At 48.0% G+C, this 19,331-nt stretch overlaps 2 non-coding genes and 1 pseudogene across 2 annotated transcripts; 1 reads left to right on the top strand and 2 right to left on the bottom strand.

Annotated features, from left to right (window-relative positions):
* Positions 1-7,866: 7,866 nt before the first annotated feature.
* On the bottom strand, positions 7,867-7,939 carry trnat-ugu (transfer RNA threonine (anticodon UGU)). Its single transcript has one exon. It is a non-coding gene; the product is annotated as a tRNA-Thr (tRNA).
* A 2,315-nt stretch (positions 7,940-10,254) lies between these two features.
* Positions 10,255-10,375, bottom strand: LOC133398487 (U5 spliceosomal RNA; annotated as a pseudogene).
* Positions 10,376-11,348: 973 nt separating this feature from the next.
* LOC133398485 (U1 spliceosomal RNA) lies at positions 11,349-11,512 on the top strand. Its single transcript, XR_009767828.1, has one exon. It is a non-coding gene; the product is annotated as a U1 spliceosomal RNA (small nuclear RNA).
* The last annotated feature ends 7,819 nt before the right edge of the window (positions 11,513-19,331 follow it).

Below are 19,331 nucleotides of genomic sequence, written 5' to 3' on the forward strand. Positions count from 1 at the left end.
CGGGGCCGGGGTGTTGACATCCGTCTCGAAGGACCAATTTAATCAGAATCAGAATCATCTTTATTTGCCAAGTATGTCCAAAACACACAAGGAATTTGTCTCCGGTAGTTGGAGCCGCTCTAGTACAACAAACAGTCAATTTACAGAACACTTTGGGGACATAAAGACATTGACAAAAAACAATTGTGCAAAAAGATGCAGAGTCCTCTAGCACTTAGAGCAGTTCGAACGACTAATATTGCAATAGTCCGGTGCAATGACCATTGTGCAAAGGGCGCTGAGACTTCAAGGAGTGTATGCGGTTTAAAGTGACGAGTAGTGCGATCATCTGGGACAATGTTGGTTGTGCAAATGTTACAGATACTCCTCAATCAGTGTGCAAATGGAGCAGATGCTACTCTGGCATGAGTGGCCAGTATATGCAAATAGTGCAGCATGGCGAGACAACTACAGTGAGTGCACGAGTAATACATAATTGGCCCCACAGAAATGTGACAACGAACTCAAGTCAAAAAATTGCCAGCTTTTTGTAATGGAATTATAGGTTAGGTGTTTAAGAAGTTGATCGCAAGAGGGAAGAAGCTGTTGGAATGTCTACTAGTTCTAGTTTGCGTTGATCGGTAGCGCCTACCTGAGGGAAGGAGCTGGAAGAGCTGGTGACCGGGGTGCAGACGGTCCGAGAGGATTTTGCACGCCCTTGTCTTAGTTCTGGCAGCGTGCAAGTCCTCAATGGTGGGTAGGGGGGTACCGACAATCCTTTCAGCAGTTTTGATTGTCCGTTGCAGTCGGAGTTTGTCCTTTTTTGTAGCAGCACCAAACCAAACTGTGATGGAAGAACACAGGACCGATTCGATGACCGCTGTGTAGAACTGTCTCAGCAGCTCCGGTGGCAGGCCGTGCTTTCTCAGAAGCCGCAGGAAGTACATCCTCTGCTGGGCCTTTTTGAGGACGGAGTTGATGTTGTTCGCCCACTTTAGGTCCTGAGAGATTGTAATGCCCAGGAACTTTGAAGGTCTCGACGGTTGACACAAGGCAGCTGGACAACGTGAGGGGCAGCTGTGGCGAAGGATGCCTCCTGAAGTCCACGATCATCTCTACCGTCTTGAGCGTGTTCAGCTCCAGGTTGTGTCGCCCGCACCACAGCTCCAGCCGCTCCGCTTCCTGTCGATATGCAGACTCGTCACCGTCCTTGATGAGGCCGATGACAGTGGTGTCATCTGCAAACTTCAGGAGCTTGACAGTCGGGTTCGCTGAGGTGCAGTCGTTCGTGTAGAGAGAGAAGAGCAGCAGAGAGAGGACACAACCTTGGGGCGCCCCAGTGCTGATGCTGCGTGTGGATGAGGTGGCCTCCCCCAGCCTGACCTGCTGTGTCCTGCCCGTCAGAAAGCTGTAAATCCACTGGCAGATGGCAGGTGAGACGCTGAGCTGGAGAAGCTTGGTGGAAAGGAGTTCAGGGATGATGGTGTTGAACGCTGAGCTGAAGTCCACGAACAGGATCCTCGCATAGGTCCCTGCACTGTCGAGGTGTTCTAGGATGAAGTGCAGTCCCATGTTGACTGCATCATCCGCAGACCTGTTCGCTTGGTAGGCAAACTGCCGGGGGTCCAGCAGGGGACCTGTGACACTCTTGAGGTGGTCCAGCACGAGACGTTCAAAGGACTTCATGACCACAGATGTCAAAGCGACAGGCCTGTAGTCATTCAGACCAGAGATTGCAGGTTTCTGGAATGATGGTGGAGCGTTTGAAGCAGGATGGAACTTCGCACATTTCCAAAGATCTGTTAAAGATCTGAGTGAAGACTGGAGCGAGCTGGTCCGCGCAGACTTTGAGGCAGGATGGGGACACATGGTCCGGTCCTGTTGCTTTGTTAATCTTCTGTTGTTTGAAGATGCGTCTCACATCCTGTTCATTTATGGTTAACGCAGAAGTCAGAGGTGTGGTTGTGGTCGCGGGTGCGGCCGGGTGGGTGTGTGGAGTGAAACTGTCCTTTTCAAATCTGCAATAGAAGGTATTCAAGTCGTTGGCTAGTGTGCTATTGTTCTCAGCTTGGGGGGATCGTCGCTTGTAATTAGTCAGCGATTGGAATGCACGCCAGACTGATTTCGAGTCGTTCGCGCTAAACTGTTTTTCCAACTTTGCTGCATAGATCCTCTTTGCAATGTTAATTTCTTTAGTCAGCTGGTTTCTAGCTCGATTATACAGGGCCCTGTCCCCGCTCTGATATGCATCTTCCTTAGCTTGGCGAAGCTGCTTACGTTTAGCAGTGAACCACGGCTTGTTGTTGTTGAATGTCCGAAATGATTTTGTTGGTACACAAACCTCTTCACAGAAACTGATATAGGATGTGACAGTGTCCGTATATTCATCCAGGCTGCCAGCTGAATTTTCAAAGACACTCCAGTGTGTGCAGTCTAAACAGCTTTGAAGTTCCATCTTTGCTTCATTGGTCCACTTTTTGACTGTTTTCACTGTAGGCTTCGCACATTTAAGTTCTTGCTTGTACGTCGGTATTATGTGAATTAAGCAGTGATCAGACGAGCCCAGGGCTGCACGAGGTATAGCACGGTATGCGTTTTTTACCGTAGTGTAGCAGTGGTCTAAAGTATTATTTTCCCTGGTAGGACAGTCGATGTGCTGCTTGTATTTAGGGAGTTCGTGGTTGAGTTTAGCTTTGTTAAAGTCCCCGAGAATAATGAGGGGTGAGTCAGGGTGTTTTTTTTTCAATTTCGTTGACTTGTTCGGCGAGCGTTAGCAATAGAAGGTATTCAATTGGTTAGCGATTGGAATGCATGCCAGACTGATTTAGAGTCGTTAGCGCGAAACTGTTTTTCTTAGCAATGCGGCGTTCGTGTTAGCTTGCGGTGTAATATAGACTCCAGCCAGTATAAACGATGCAAACTCACGTGGCGAGTAAAATGGTTTACAGTTCAAAAACAGCGACTCCAAATGCGGGCTGCAGTGTGTGCTGAGCACCGTGACGTCCGTACACCATTTTTCGTTTATATGGAGGCTTATCCCGCCGCCCTTCGTTTTCCCCGATGATTCCATGTCGCGGTGCGCTCAATGAATGTTGAAGCCGGGAAGCATGACGGCGCCATCGGGTACGGCGTCGCAAAGCCAGGTCTCCGTGAAGCACATGGCCGCGGAACGTCCGAAGTCTTTACTGGTCTTTAACAGAAGATGAAGCTCGTCCATTTTGTTGGGTAGGGAGCGTACATTCGCGAGGTGGATCGACGGGAACGCCAATCTGTGTCCTCTCTTGCGGAGTTTCACCTGAATGCCGGCTCGTTTTCCTCTGTGGCGCCGCTTCCGCATCCATGCGCCGAAAACCGCGGACGCCGCTCCGGTGAGTAACTCGGGGAAAAAACTGAGCGGATTTTCGAAAGTTGGTGACAGAAAGTCCGGAGTAGCCTCCTTGATGGTTAGCAGGTCTCCCCTTGTGTAAGTGAGTCGTGTAAGGTCTCCAAAGACGGACGAAAAACACAAAAACAAAGACAATACTAGAGAGCGCGTTACCGAGGCGACCACACTGGTAGGCGCCATCTTGGAATCTATGTGTGTGTGTATATATACAACCCCAATTCCAATGAAGTTGGGATGTGTTGATGAAGTTGGGATGTGTTAAACATAAATAAAAACAGAATACAATGATTTGCAAATCATGTTCAACCTATATTTAATTGAATACACTACAAAGACAAGATATTAAATGTTCAAACTGATAAACTTTATTGTTTTTAGCAAATAATCATTAACTTAGAATTTTATGGCTGCAACACGTTCCAAAAAAGCTGGGACAGGGTCATGTTTTCCACTGTGTTACATCACCTTGTCTTTTAACAACATTCAATAAATGTTTGGGAACTCAGGACACTAATTGTTGAAGCTTTGTCGGTGGAATTCTTTCCCATTATTGCTCGATGTACAGCTTCAGCTGTTCAACAGTCCTGGGTCTCTATTGTCGTATTTTACACTTCATAATGCGCCACACATTTTCAATGGGAGACAGGTCTGGACTACAGGCAGGCCATTTTTGGCCTTGCCGCTTACATACAGTGATTTCTTCAGATTCTCTGAACCTATTGATGATGTTGAGAATTGAACTCATGACCCCTGGATTCCAAGACCAGAGCTCTGACCACTGAGGTACGAGGCCATGAGTGTGAGTGCTTGCAAAGAGCGCATGATATTTATATTATATATATTGTTTTTTGTGTTTTTCGTTCGTCTTTGGAGACATTACGTGACTCACTTACACAAGGGGAGACTTGCTAAACATCAAGGAGTCTACCCCGGACTTTCTTTCACCAACTTTCGCAAATCCGCTCAGTTTTTTCCCCCCCGAGTTACTCACCGGAGCAGCGACTGCGGTCTTTGGGGCATGGAGGCGAAGGCGACGCCACGGAGGGAAGCGAGCCGGCATCCTTGTGAAGCTCCAAAAGAGAGGATACAGATTGCCATTTCCGTCGATCCACCTTGCGAATCTACGCTCCCTACCCAACAAAATGGACGAGCTTCATCTTCTGATACAGACAAGTGAAGACTTTGGAGGTTCCGCCGCCCTGTGCTTTTTACTTGGCTTTGTGAGGCTGTCCTTGCTGGCGCCGTCATGCTTCCCGGCTTCCATCTTCACCGGGCAGACCGAGTCATGGAGTTATTGAGGAAAACAATAAGTGGCGGGATATGCTTCTATATCAACGAAAAATGGTGTACGGCCGTCACAGAGCTCAGCACATACTGCAGCCCGCATTTAGAGTCGCTGTTTTTGAACTGCAAGCCATTCTACTCGTCTCGTGAGTTAGCATCATTCATTCTCGCCGGTGTCTACATTCCGCCTCAAGCTAACACGAACGCTGCACTGCTAATCCTCGGTGAACAAGTAAACGAAATTGAAAAAAAACACCCGGACTCACCCTTCATTATTCTTGGGGACTTTAACAAAGCTAAACTCAACCACGAACACCCTAAATACAAGCAGCACATCAACTGTCCTACCAGGGAAAATTACATTTTAGACCACTGCTATACTACGCTGAATAACGCATAACGTGCCATACCTGGGCTCGTCTGATCACTGCTTAATTCACTTAATACCAACATACAGACAAGAACTTAAATGTAAGAAGCATACAGTGAAGACAGTGAAAAAGTGGACCAATGAAGCAAAGATAGAACTTCAAAGCTGTTAAGACTGCACAGACTGTCTTTGAAAATTCAGCTGGCAGCCTTGATGAATATGTGGAAACTGTTACATCATATATCAGTTTCTGTGAAGATGTGTGTGTACCAACAAAGTCATTTCGCATATTCAATAACAACAGGCTGTGGTTCACTGCCAAACTTAAGCAAATTCGCCAAGCTAAGGAAGACGCATATCGAAGCGGGGACAGGGTCCTGTATAATCGCACTAGAAACCAGCTTACTAAATAAATTACCATTCCAAAGAGAAACTATGCAGCAAAGTTAGAAAAACAGTTTCGCGCTAATGACTCTAAATCAGTCTGGCATGCATTCCAATCGCTAACCAATTACAAACGACGATCACCCCCAAGCTGAGAACAATAGCACACTAGCTAACAACTTGAATACCTTCTACTGCAGATTTGAAAAGGACACTTTCACACCCCACACCCACACAGCCGCACCACCGACCACGATCACACCTCTGACTTGTGCGTTGACCATCCAAGAACAGGATATGAGACGAATCTTCAAACAACAAAAGATTAACAAAGCGGCAGGCCCAAACCTTGTGTCCCCATCCTGCCTCAAAGTCTGTGCGGACCAGCTTGCTCCAGTCTTCATACAGATCTTCAATTGATCTCTGGAACTGTGCGAAGTACCATCCTGTTTCAAACGCTTCACCAGCATCCCAGTCCCCAAGAAACCTACAATCTCGGGTCTTAATGACTGTCGACTTGACATATTTGGTCATGAAGTCCTTTTAACGCCTCGCGCTGGACCACCTCAAGAGCGTCACAGGTCCCATGCTGGACCCCCTGCAGTTTGCCTACCAAGCAAACAGGTCTGCGGATGATGCAGTCAACATGGGACTGCACTTCATCCTAGAACACCTCGACAACACGGGGACCTACGCGAGGATCCTGTTCGTGGACTTCAGCTCTGCGTTCAACACCATCATCCCTGAACTCCTTTCCTCCAAGCTTCTCCAGCTCAGTCTCTCGCCTGACATCTGCCAGTGGATTTACAGCGTTCTGGCTGGCAGGATACAGCAGGTGAGGCTGATCTCACCCAGCGCAGTATCAGCAACAGGGCGCCCCAAGGTTGTGTCCTCTCTCCGCTGCGCTTCTCTCTCTTCACAAACGACTGCACCTCAACGCACCAGGCTGTCAAACTCCAGAAGTTAGCAGATGACACCACTGTCATCGGCCTCATCAAATACGGTGACGAGTCTGCATATCGACAGGAAGTGGAGCGGCTGGAGCTGCGGTGCGGCCGACACAACCTGGAGCTGAACATGCTCAAGCACACACTGGTGGAAAAACTGTACAGTTACAGTGTGTGTCTTGAAAGATTTTCTTATAGTATCAGATTGATGAATACTATATGTGTGTACTGGAGCTGAAAACGCTCAAGAGTGTAGAGATGATCGTGAACTTCCGGAGGCATCCTTCGCCACAGCTGCCCCTCACGCTTTCCAGCTGCCTTGTGTCAACCGTCGAGACCTTCAATTTCCTGGGAATTACAGTCTCTCAGGACCTGAAGTGGGCGATAAACATCAACTCCATCCTAAAAAGGGCCAGCAGAGGATGAACTTCCTGCGGCTTCTGAGGAAGCACGGCCTACTGGAGCTGTTGAGGCAGTTCTACACAGCGGTCATCGAATCAGTCCTGTGTTCTTCCATCACAGTCTGGTTTGGTGCTGCGACAAAAAAGGACAAACTCCGACTGCAACGGACAATCAACACTGCTGAAAGGATTGTCAGTACCACCCTACCCACCCTTGAGGACTTGCACGCTGCCAGAACTAAGACAAGAGGGTGCAAAATCCTTTCGGACCCTCCACATCCTGGTCACCAGCTCTTCCAGCTCCTTCCCTCAGGTAGGCGCTACCGATCAATGCAAACTGCAAACTAGAACTAGCAGACATTCCAACAGGTTCTTCCCTCTTGCTGGCAATTTTTGTCTTGAGTTTGTTGTCACATTTCTATGGGATTACTTGTGCACTCACTGTAGTAGTCTCGCCACGCTGCACTATTTGCATATCTGTTGTTGACCAATACTGGCCACTCATGCCAGAGTAGCATCTGCCCCATTTGCACACTGACTGAGGAGTATCTGCAACATTTGCACAATCAACATTGTCCCAGATTATCGCACTACTAGTCACTTTAAGGGCCCCTGGGGCCTCCTTCGGCTGGCCGGTTTTCATGGTGCCTCGGTGAGGCCAATGAACCATCCTGGGTTTGAAGGTCAACGTTGCACTTTTCTTTGCACTTTTGATTTACAAGACCAGTGTTCTTGCCAGCAATCATGCCTTAGTATGTTAAGCAAAAAAAACACCACAGTATATAGGTTACCAAGTCAAGAATGGTTTGTGTAACCATAGAATCTATATTTGGATGGTAGGCCACAGTGAGGCTTGAACTCAGGACCTCTGGTTTACAAGACCAGTGATGTAGCCCCTGAGCTACGAGGCCTTCTGTTAGCAGTTTAGCTAAGTGTTTTAATAATTTAGGTGTATGCTTAAATATGGCTTGACTTTCAGTAGGACCAAGATGGTAATATATTGTACAGAGATTGTGAGTATAGACTGAGGAGAAGAAGTTGGCTGTTCCAATGACAAGGTGCAGAGTGTAGCCTTTGTCTGTACTAGTCCACAAAGCAGCTGTTTAGCTTACAAACAGACCCCAGTAAGATTTGAACTCACGACCCCTGGTTTACAACACCCGTGCTCTAACCACTGAGCTATGAGGCCTTGCATTACTGATTAGTGTTAGTATTTTGGTACATGGGTTAACAAAAGCGGGGCAAGTGTTATGTAGGGTCATGTTACCATTTTAGCTTACAAGGTAAAACAGCATTTCTTTTATGAAAATCCAACGACATTTGATTGGAGGAGATGGAAACTGGGCGGCATGGTGGCCGACTGGTTAGAGCATCTGCCTCAGTTCTGAGGACCGAGGTTCATTCCCCGGCCATGCCTGTGTGGAGTTTGCATGTTCTCCCCGTGCCTGAGTGGGTTTTCTCAGGGCACTCCGGTTTCCTACCACATCCCAAAAACATGGATGGTAGGTTCATTGAAGACTCTAAATTGCCCGTAGGTGTTAATGTGGGTGCCAATGGTTGTTTGTTTATATGTGCCCTGTGATTCACTGGCAACCAGTTCAGGGTGTATCCCGCCTCCTCCCCGATGATAGCTGGGATAGGCTCCAGCGCTCCCCTGACGCAACCCTCTGCATTTATCCAGGTTTGGGACCAGCCTACAGTTTGCACCGGCTTGTGCCCCCCATAGGGTTGCATTCAACTGAATTCTCAATAAATATCCATCAGAATACAAAGAAACCACAACTCAAGAATGGTGAGCACAAACATTAAATCTGTATCTGGGTGATAGGCCTCAGTCAGAATTGAACTCACGACCCCTGGTTTACAAGACCAGCCCTGAGCTATGAGGCTTTCTGTTAAAACTTTACCTCATGAACTAACACCTTATATTACAAAATGAATGCGGAGGAGCAAAGCTTGAAAATGTCTGTGATCAGCTTGTTAACCGTAGTGCTAATGGTATGTTAGCAAGGGATAAATGTGTACATCAGGGCTTTTGACACGCTCAAAACAACTATACAGGATGCTGGGTTCCGACCTTGGCTAGCGTCATGTATAACAACTGTGAAACGAGACTTCAGGTCTCAGTGACAATTGAACTCACGACCCCTGGTTTATACCAGTGCTCAAGTCACTGAGCTATGAGGCCTTGCTTTCCAGGTTAGAGTTACCATTTTGGTAAACGACCTAACAACCACAGAGTGGGCAAAAGTGCATTGTCAGCTTGTTAAGAAAAGCCAAGGTTTCAAGGAATTTAATTGTCTTACTAACACACATTTACACGATATTGCACGAAATTCGATACCCAGAGTCCCGGATTATCCGAATAAGTATTGAAGTGAAATCACAATAGAATCAGAAAATAAAAATAAATAACGTAACGATAACACAACCATAACAACAATAAAACTAATGCTAAACCCCAGTTGTGAGTTTGCGCAAAGATGCAAATGCAGCAAAGGCTGAGGATGCAGCAGAAATAAAAATTGATGAGGCTTGAATTGCACATTATATTTACATGCTCATTTAGTTACTGGTTTACTATACCAGTGATCTAGGAACTTGTTGTCGAGGCTACCATTGGTATTTTGGTTAAAGCGCTAATTTCGTTGCCACCGCATAATGTGTCCCAGATTAGCTCACAGTGGCTCGTAGTAGGTGTGTGTTAAAAACGCCCTTTGTTTTTGTCACTTTTGGGGAATACAGTTCATGCATTGCTGACCTTCAGTCGGACCAAAAGGTATGAAGCATTGGATCGTATGATAGCCAAAAGCAGGGTAAGAGCAATGGAGAGTGAATAAGCTGGCAATTTTTTGACTTGAGTTCGTTGTCACATTTCTGTGGGGCCAATTATGTATTACTCGTGCACTCACTGTAGTTGTCTCGCCATGCTGCACTATTTGCATATACTGGCCACTCATGCCAGAGTAGCATCTGCTCCATTTGCACACTGATTGAGGAGTATCTGTAACATTTGCACAACCAACATTGTCCCAGATGATCGCACTACTCGTCACTTTAAACCGCATACACTCCTTGAAGTCTCAGCGCCCTTTGCACAATGGTCATTGCACCGGACTATTGCAATATTAGTCGTTCGAACTGCTCTAAGACCTAGAGGCCTCTGCATCTTTTTGCACAATTGTTTTTTGTCAATGTCTTTATGTCCCCAAAGTGTTCTGTAAATTGACTGTCTGTTGTACTAGAGCGGTTCCAACTACCGGAGACAAATTCCTTGTGTGTTTTGGACATACTTGACAAATAAAGATGATTCTGATTCTGATTCTGATGTTGGCGTGGCCTGTGTGGAGTTGGCATGTTCTCCCCATGCCTGTGTGGGTTTTCTCCCAGCACTCCAGTTTACTCCCACATCCCAAAAACATGCATGGTAGGTTAAATGATAACTCTAAATTGCCCATAGCATGTGTAAATATGTGTTAGTAGGGCAATTAAATTCCTTAAAACCTTTTTTCTTCACAAGCTGACAATGGTTGCCCTGTGGTTGTTAGACTCTTGTTGTTCCTCCCCACGGAAATCTTTAGTAAAAGTCGAAAGATTTATACGATTTGAAAAGAAACAAGAGTGAACTGCTTTGGCCACAGCGAAGCGGACTATGTCATTGTCCGCCATGCCATTTTAACAGACAGTCTTAAATTAAAAAATGTGACTTTTTTTTTTTTAACACAAATAAAAAAAATCCACCTACATTTGACATAGTCCAATATTCTCATCCTGTCACGCAAAAAGACATTGTAAACGTGTATAAATGCTCTGCTTTGCTGTTCTTTATCAAGATTGTCAACCGTTTTAACGCACTGCATTGTGGGAACGTGACACATTTCATGTCACCTGATTGATTGGTGTATTTGGTTGACTTTATGATTATTTGGACAATCTTGTCCACCGTTCTTGGAGGTACTGCAATACCAGGTCATATCGACATGATCATCGCAGATGAGTCACATATGGACATGCCAAACAACAATTATGAAACGAATGTCAACTTTGTTGTTTGTCAATGTTTATATTAAAAGAATGTTGTCAGATGCGTGTGTTCCTTGGTCACGTGGTCCACGTCGTTCCAACAGAATGCGGACATTAACGCATGTCCTTTAGCCGGGTATTAAGTCTGAAACAACCAAAGAAAATCATGAGTTATTTGGTCTTTTCAGTGTCTGGCGTTCGACTAGACGAATGCATTATTTCGTCAAGAACTACTTCTAGTTATGTTTACATTCGATTTTCTATAATTAGTCAAATCATTGGTCTCTCTTAAACCCGAATGGGTGGTTTTTGTTTCTGGGTGTGAATGACCCCACTTTCAAGTTATTTTATCGTGTCTCGATGCCGCTGTGCATTATGGGTATCAATTTACTGTCTCAATTTAAACTGAAATTCTCAAATATGAAGCATATTTTTTCATGTATGAGCACACAGTAGCATTTCATCAAGAGTATGCTCCGGCTTGCCTGTTGTGTGTATGGTTGTTCACGTGCTCATGATGACACCGTCGCTTGACATAGCGTGAATGACTTGCGTGCTCACGCCGAGTATAACTCATACTTACCTGGCAGGGAAGACACCATGATCAGGAAGGTGGTTCACCCAGGGTGAGGCTCAGCCATTGCACTCCGGTTGTGCTGACCCCTGTGAATTACCCAAATGTGGAAATCTCGACTGCATAATTTCTGGTAGTGGGGGACTGCGTTCTCGCTCTCCCCTGATCATTGGTTAACGAAAAAGAAGACAGTGTTTTCAATAGTGATGTAGTTGTGTGGTAATGAAGCATGGTACTATGTTACTGACAGTGATGAGTATTTGAGTGTGCTGAATCATTCAAAACTGTTCATCAAAAACATCCATTCACGTTCAGTTCTTTTTCACATAGGCATTCAGTGCTTTCTTATTCAGTTAACGTTCCATCCTCGAGACTCACGTTCACTCAACACATTCACCAAAGGACTATGCGTTGTTGTTGTCATGTATTGTAGACTAGGAAAGGCGGGGAGATTATTTATTTACAAAAACAAAAAGGCTAAATTATGACCTACCTATCTATGACACCAGCACCTGTGCTTCCTGTTTACCCACCTTAATGTTATTATCTAATCAGTGTAAACCGTCTTTGAGTGTCTTGAAAAGTGCAATAAGTTTAATCTGTTATTATGATTATTATGATTATTATTATTATTCCCCTCCTTGAGCCATCACCTTGTCGTGGTGGAGGGGTTTGTGTCTCCCAGTGATCCGAGGAGCTAAGTTGTCTGGGGCTTTATGCCCCTGGCAGGGTCACCCATGACAAACAGGTCCTAGGTGAGGGACCAGACAAAGCACGGCTCAAAGACCCCGAATGATGACGACAAACAATGGACTTTGTTTTCCCTTGCCTGGACGCGGGTCACCGGGGCCCCCCACTGGAGCCAGGCCTGGTGGTGGGGCTCGAAGGCGTGCGCCTGGTGGCCGGGCCTGCACCCATGGGGCCCGGCCGGGCACACCCGAAAGGGTAACGTGGGTCCCCCTTCCTATGGGCTCGCCACCTGCGGGAGGGGCCATAGGGGTCGGGTGCAGTGTGAGCTGGGCGGTGGCCGAAGGCGGGGACCTTGGTGATCCGATCCCCGGCTAGAGAAGCTGGCTCTAGGGACGTGGAATGTCACCTCTCTGGCAGGGAAGGAGCCCGAGCTGGTGTGTGAGGTCGAGAAGTTCCGACTAGATATAGTCGGACTCGCCTCCACACACAGCTTGGGCTCTGGTACCAGTCCTCTCGAGAGGGGTTGGACTCTCTTCCACTCTGGAGTTGCCCACGGTGAGAGGCGCCGAGCAGGTGTGGGTATACTTATTGCCCCCCGGCTGTACGTTGGGGTTCACCCCGGTGGACGAGAGGGTAGCCTCCTTCCGCCTTCGGGTGGGGGGACGGATCCTGACTGTTGTTTGTGCCTGTGCACCAAACAGCAGTTCAGAGTACCCACCCTTTTTGGAGTCCTTGGAGGGAGTGCTGGAGAGCGCTCCCACTGGGGACTCCATTGTTCTGTTGGGGGACTTCAATGCTCACGTGGGCAATGACAGTGAGACCTGGAAGGGTGTGATTGGGAGGAACGGCCCCCCTGATCAGAACCCGAGCGTTGTTCTGTTATTGGACTTCTGTGCTGGTCACGGATTGTCCATAGCGAACACCATGTTCAAGCATAAGGGTGTCCACATGTGCACTTGGCACCAGGACACCCTAGGTCGCAGTTCGATGATCGACTTTGTGGTCGTGTCATCGGACTTGCGGCCGCATGTCTTGGACACTCGGGTAAAGAGAGGGGCGGAGCTGTCAACTGATTACCACCTGGTGGTGAGTTGGCTCCGATGGTGGGGGAAGATGCCGGTCCGACGTGGCAGGCCCAAACGTATTGTGAGGGTCTGCTGGGAACGTCTGGCAGAATCCCCTGTCAGAAGGAGTTTCAACTCCCACCTCCGACAGAACTTTGCTCATGTTCCGAGGGAGGCGAGGTACATCGAGTCCGAATGGACCATGTTCCACGCCTCCATTGCTGAGGCGGCCGACCGGAGCTGTGGCCGTAAGGTGGTCGGTGCCTGTCGTGGCGGCAATCCCCCAACCCGTTGGTGGATACCAACGGTGAGGGATGCCGTCAAGCTGAAGAAGGAGTCCTATTGGGCCTTTTTGGCCTGTGGGACTCCTGAGGCAGCTGATGGGTACCGGGTGGCCAAGCGGAATGCAGCTCTGGTGGTCGCTGAAGCAAAAACTCGGGTATGGGAGGAGTTCAGTGAGGCCATGGAGAAAGACTTCCGGACGGCTTCGAGGAAATTCTGGTCCACCATCCGACGTCCCAGGAGAGGAAAGCAGTGCACCACCAACACTGTGTATAGTGGGGATGGGGCGCTGCTGACCTCGACTCTGGACGTTGTGAGTCGGTGGGGAGAATACTTCGAAGACCTCCTCAATTCCACCGAAACGCCTTCCCATGAGGAAGCAGAGTGTGGGTTCTCTGAGGCGGGCTCTCCTATCTCTGGGTTTGAGGTCACCGAGATAGTTAAAAAGCTCCTCGGTGGCAGGGCCCCGGGGGTGGATGAGATTCGCCCGGAGTTCCTAAAGGCTCTGGATGTTGTGGGGCTGTCCTTGTTGACACGCCTCTGCAACATCGCGTGGACATCGGGGACAGTGCCTCTGGATTGGCAGACTGGGGTGGTGGTCCCCCTTTTTAAGAAGGGGGACCGGAGGGTGTGTTCCATCTACAGGGGTATCACACTGCTCAGCCTCCCTGGTAAGGTCTATTCACGGACGTCTATTATACGGACGTCACGGTGCTCAGCACACACTGCAGCCCGCATTTGGAGTCGCTGTTTCTGAACTGTAAACCATTTTATTCGCCACGTGAGTTTGCATCGTTTATACGGGCTGGAGTCTATATTACACCGCAAGCTAACACGAGCGCCGCATTGCTAACGCTCGCCGAACAAGTCAACGAAATTGAAAAAAAACACCCTGACTCACCCCTCATTATTCTCGGGGACTTTAACAAAGCTAAACTCAACCACGAACTCCCTAAATACAAGCAGCACATCGACTGTCCTACCAGGGAAAATAATACTTTAGACCACTGCTACACTACGGTAAAAAACGCATACCGTGCTATACCTCGTGCAGCCCTGGGCTCGTCTGATCACTGCTTAATTCACTTAATACCGACGTACAAGCAAGAACTTAAATGTGCGAAGCCTACAGTGAAAACAGTCAAAAACTGGACCAATGAAGCAAAGATGGAACTTCAAAGCTGTTTAGACTGCACAGACTGGAGTGTCTTTGAAAATGCAGCTGGCAGCCTGGATGAATATACGGACACTGTCACATCCTATATCAGTTTCTGTGAAGAGGTTTGTGTACCAACAAAATCATTTCGGACATTCAACAACAACAAGCCGTGGTTCACTGCTAAACTTAAGCAGCTTCGCCAAGCTAAGGAAGATGCATATCAGAGCGGGGACAGGGCCCTGTATAATCGAGCTAGAAACCAGCTTACTAAAGAAATTAACATTGCAAAGAGGATCTATGCAGCAAAGTTGGAAAAACAGTTTAGCGCGAACGACTCGAAATCAGTCTCTCAATCAGTCAGCATTCCAATCGCTGACTAATTACAAGCGACGATCCCCCCAAGCTGAGAACAATAGCACACTAGCCAACGACTTGAATACCTTCTATTGCAGATTTGAAAAGGACAGTTTCACTCCACACACCCACCCGGCCGCACCCGCGACCACAACCACACCTCTGACTTCTGCGTTAACCATCCATGAACAGGATGTGAGACGCATCTTCAAACAACAGAAGATTAACAAAGCAACAGGACCGGACCATGTGTCCCCATCCTGCTTCAAAGTCTGCGCGGACCAACTCGCTCCAGTCTTCACTCAGATCTTTAACAGATCTTTGGAAATGTGCGAAGTTCCATCCTGCTTCAAACGCTCCACCATCATTCCAGTCCCCAAGAAACCTGCAATCTCTGGTCTGAATGACTACAGGCCTGTCGCTTTTACATCTGTGGTCATGAAGTCCTTTGAACGTCTCGTGCTGGACCACCTCAAGAGTGTCACAGGTCCCCTGCTGGACCCCCTGCAGTTTGCCTACCAAGCGAACAGGTCTGCGGATGATGCAGTCAACATGGGACTGCACTTCATCCTAGAACACCTCGACAGTGCAGGGACCTACGCGAGGATCCTGTTCGTGGACTTCAGCTCAGCGTTCAACACCATCATCCCTGAACTCCTTTCAACCAAGCTTCTCCAGCTCAGCGTCTCACCTGCCATCTGCCAGTGGATTTACAGCTTTCTGACGGGCAGGACACAGCAGGTCAGGCTGGGGGAGGCCACCTCATCCACACGCAGCATCAGCACTGGGGCGCCCCAAGGTTGTGTCCTCTCTCCGCTGCTCTTCTCTCTCTACACGAACGACTGCACCTCAGCGAACCCGACTTTCAAGCTCCTGAAGTTTGCAGATGACACCACTGTCATCGGCCTCATCAAGGACGGTGACGAGTCTGCATATCGACAGGAAGCGTAGCGGCTGGAGCTGTGGTGCGGGCGACACAACCTGGAGCTGAACACGCTCAAGACGGTAGAGATGATCGTGGACTTCAGGAGGCATCCTTCGCCACAGCTGCCCCTCACGTTGTCCAGCTGCCTTGTGTCAACCGTCGAGACCTTCAAGTTCCTGGGAATTACAATCTCTCAGGACCTGAAGTGGGCGAACAACATCAACTCCGTCCTCAAAAAGGCCCAGCAGAGGATGTACTTCCTGCGGCTTCTGAGAAAGCACGGCCTGCCACCGGAGCTGCTGAGACAGTTCTACACAGCTGTCATCGAATCGGTCCTGTGTTCTTCCATCACAGTCTGGTTTGGTGCTGCTACAAAAAAGGACAAACTCCGACTGCAACGGACAATCAAAACTGCTGAAAGGATTGTCGGTACCCCCCTACCCACCATTGAGGACTTGCACGCTGCCAGAACTAAGACAAGGGCGTGCAAAATCCTCTCGGACCGTCTGCACCCCGGTCACCGGCTCTTCCAGCTCCTTCCCTCAGGTAGGCGCTACCGATCAACGCAAACTAGAACTAGTAGACATTCCAACAGCTTCTTCCCTCTTGCGATCAACTTCTTAAACACCTAACCTGTAATTCCATTACAACAAGCTGGCAATTTTTTGACTTGAGTTCGTTGTCACATTTCTGTGGGGCCAATTATGTATTACTCGTGCACTCACTGTAGTTGTCTCGCCATGCTGCACTATTTGCATATACTGGCCACTCATGCCAGAGTAGCATCTGCTCCATTTGCACACTGATTGAGGAGTATCTGTAACATTTGCACAACCAACATTGTCCCAGATGATCGCACTACTCGTCACTTGAAACCGCATACACTCCTTGAAGTCTCAGCGCCCTTTGCACAATGGTCATTGCACCGGACTATTGCAATATTAGTCGTTCGAACTGCTCTAAGTGCTAGAGGACTCTGCATCTTTTTGCACAATTGTTTTTTGTCAATGTCTTTATGTCCCCAAAGTGTTCTGTAAATTGACTGTTTGTTGTACTAGAGCGGCTCCAACTACCGGAGACAAATTCCTTGTGTGTTTTGGACATACTTGGCAAATAAAGATGATTCTGATTCTGATTCTGATTCAGGGGTGCTGGAGAGGAGGGTCCGTCGGGAAGTCGAATCTCAGATTCAGGAGGAGGAGTGTGGTTTTCGTCCTGGCCGTGGAACAGTGGACCAGCTCTACACCCTCGGCAGGGTCCTCGAGGGTGCATGGGAGTTTGCTCAACCAGTCTACATGTGTTTTGTGGACTTGGAGAAGGCTCCTGTGGAGGGTGCTTCGGGATTATGGGGTACCGAACCCCCTGATACGGGCTGTTCGGTCCCTGTACGACCGGAGTCAGAGTTTGGTCCGCATATCCGGCAGTAATTCAGACTCATTCACGGTGAGGGAATTCTGTTCGTAACTTTTATGGACAGAATTTTTAGGCGCAGCCAAGGTGTAGAGGGGGTCCGGTTTGGTGGCCTCTGTATTGCATCTCTGCTTTTTGCTGATGATGTGGTTCTGTTGGCTTCATCAAGCCGTGAGCTCCAACTCTCACTGGAGCAGTTCGCAGCCGATTGTGAAGCGGCTGGGATGAGAATCAGCACCTCCAAATCTGAGACCATGGTCCTCAGTCGGAAACGGGTGGCATGCCCTCTCCAGTTCGGGGATGAGATCCTGCCCCAAGTGGAGGAGTTCAAGTATCTTGGGGTCTTGTTCACGAGTGAGGGAAGAATGGAACGGGAGATCGACAGGCGGATCGGTGCAGCGTCTGCAGTGATGCAGACTTTGTATCAGTTCGTTGTGGTAAAGAAGGAGCTAAGCCGAAAGGCGAAGGTCTCAATTTACCGGTCGATCTTCGTTCCTACCCTCACCTATGGTCATGAGCTGTGGGTCGTGACCGAAAGAACAAGATCCCGGATCCAAGCGGCCGAAATGAGTTTCCTCCACAGGATGTCCGGGCTCTCCCTTAGAGATAGGGTGAGAAGCTCGGTCATCTGGGAGGATCTCAGAGTAGAGCCGCTGCTCCTCCGCATTGAGAGGAGCCAGATGAGGTGGCTGGGGCATCTGATTCGGATGCCTCCCGGACACCTCCCTGGTGAGGTGTTCCGGTCACGTTCCCACTGGGAGGGGACCCCGGGGACGACCCAGGACACGCTACATCCTTCGGCTGGCCTGGGAACGCCTCGGGATCCCCCCGGAAGAGCTGGATGAAGTGGCTGGGGAGAGGGAAGTCTGGGCGTCCCTGCTAAAGCTACTGCCCCCACGACCCGACCCGGATATGCGGTAGAAAATGGATGGATGGATTATTATTATTATAATAATATTATTATTATTATTATTATTATTATTATTATTATTATTATTATTGAAGAAAAAGCTAAACTATGGGACCGTCAACCTCCCCAATATGGCCACTCAGTAAGCACGTTGGTTAGCCGGGCTGTTAGAGCGAGCTTGCGTGTCTTGTCTTCATAATTATCATATTAGCATTAGCATATTAAAGTCTTTATACTGGCTCCCAGTCTGATGTAGAATAGATTTTAAAGTTCTGTTACTGGTCTATAAATCACAAAATGGTTTAGGTCCTGAATACATGAATGAAATGCTAATGCCAAGTGTGCATGTCTTTAAGTCTCGTTAAAAACTGAATGCTTTTTAGAGCATTTCCTCTTTTAAATGATATTTCTTGCACTGTTCGCAGTTTTAGTTATATTTTCATTTTTCCCTTTGTTTTAAATGTTTATAAGCTGTTTTGTTCCTTTGTTTTGAAATGCTTTCACTCATGTAAAGCACATTGAGTTACTTTGTGGATGAGATGCGCAATATAAATTGCTTTGCGTTCCTATGACGTAGACGCACTACGTAAGAGACTGTATACTCAAATTCCCACAATGCTGTGCGTCAAAACAGTTGCCAATCTAGATAAAGAACGGGAAAACTAAGCGTCTATCCCAGCTATCATTGGGCAGGAGGCGGAGTACACCCTGAACTGGTTGCCACCCAATCGCAGGGCACAGACAAACAAACAAGCATTCGCTCTACACACCTACGGGCAATTTAGAGTCGTCAATTAACCTACCATGCATGTTTTTCGGATGCTGGAGTGCCCGGAGAAAACCCACGCAGGCACGGGGAGAACATGCAAACTCCACACAGGCGGGCCCCGGTCCTCAGAACTGTGAGGCAGACGCTCTAACCAGTCGCCGACTGTGCAGCCTTTTTTTCTATTCCAGTAAATGTATTCATTTCAATAAGATTTGAATGGACCGTAAATTCCATGGTATTACACACACATTAAGGTCTTAGCATAATTGATATTTTTTAGTTGGTTCAATTGACTAAAAGACAGTTTAAATTTGAAAATGAATATTAACTAATGCTGTGATTGGCTGGCAACCAGTTCAGGGTGTACCCTGCCTCCTGCCCGATGACAGCTGGGATAGGCTCCAGCACGCCCGCGACCCTA

Source organism: Phycodurus eques, unplaced genomic scaffold, assembly GCF_024500275.1.
Source record: "Phycodurus eques isolate BA_2022a unplaced genomic scaffold, UOR_Pequ_1.1 contig_188, whole genome shotgun sequence".
NCBI classification, from domain to species: domain Eukaryota; kingdom Metazoa; phylum Chordata; class Actinopteri; order Syngnathiformes; family Syngnathidae; genus Phycodurus; species Phycodurus eques.